The 1,134-nt window shown below is 31.2% G+C and overlaps 1 pseudogene; it reads right to left on the bottom strand.

The window, feature by feature from the left end:
• Positions 1 to 1,134, bottom strand: part of LOC101587736 — a 10,684-nt pseudogene that overhangs the window by 8,475 nt on the left and 1,075 nt on the right.

The following is a 1,134-nucleotide window of genomic DNA, read 5'->3' on the forward strand; positions in this document are numbered from 1 at the left end:
GACCCAATGCTATTATGGGCTACTGGACTCTTTTAGAATATTTTGCTGAGTTTACACACCTATAATATTCAAATAACGGAACTTAGAAAAAAAGGTATATAGATGAATGTCCATTTTGTATCTGTGTATTCAAAGTGGTAAGGATAGATATATAGTTACATTCTCTTAATGAATAGAATGATTTGTTCTAATGGCGTTTGTAAATAGGATCTCAAGTCCGCATCTTGTACAGCAATTAACCACTAAGAAGAATGTATGCAATGTGTTAATTATTGAAACTGTCCTAGCGATTTGATTTGAAACTGTCTCATTGCTATTTGTTTATCAATAAAATTATGAAAAAAATTTTAAAAAACAAAAAAAAGATTGACCAATGAATTGATTGACTGATTGACTGACTGATAGATTGATTTGGTATAAGATCTCACTACACAGCTAGGACTCATAGTGATCTTTCTGTCTCAGTCTCCCCAGTGCAGGAATTACAGGCATGTGCCACCACGCCTGGTTTCATGAAGGTTAAGATTTTGATGAAGAAAACATTAGTGCTCTATTGCTTTCCTCTAAACACAGTGATGTCTTCATGTTTATTTAAGGGTTGAGCTTCAAAGAGATAAGTAACTATCTTATCTCATTGATAAGACCAGTTATTTCAAAAAAAGCAAGTACTTTTTCTTATTCTTTTCTCTGTTCATTTGTTTATTCAGTATAATGCAGTGAAAAACATCATAACACAAGATCAGATCAAATCTGTTCTAATATATATATATATATATATATAAATATATATAGAATGCTCATCTCTTCTATTATATGTTGTATATATCACATATACATATCCATGTACATACATGTGTGTATTTGCATATATTAAACTTCTATAAACAAGAGATACTTAAAAAGTAAAATGTACATTTTAATGAGTGAGATTTCTGGTTTATATTAGATGCATAGTAAAACTTATTTCCATATGATTATTACATCCATACATGCCACATTCTGAGGATTCAAAGGTAAGGTAGTCCTACAAAATCATGTTCTGTGAATGGAAAGGCACATTGTAAATTCAGTTATAGTTCACTGTGGCAAACATCACAGGGCAAGCATGAAGAAAATGTGAGGGGACCACAGAGA

The sequence above is a fragment of the Octodon degus genome, unplaced genomic scaffold (genome assembly GCF_000260255.1).
Source record: "Octodon degus isolate 3935 unplaced genomic scaffold, OctDeg1.0 scaffold00109, whole genome shotgun sequence".
Taxonomy (NCBI): Eukaryota; Metazoa; Chordata; class Mammalia; order Rodentia; family Octodontidae; genus Octodon; species Octodon degus.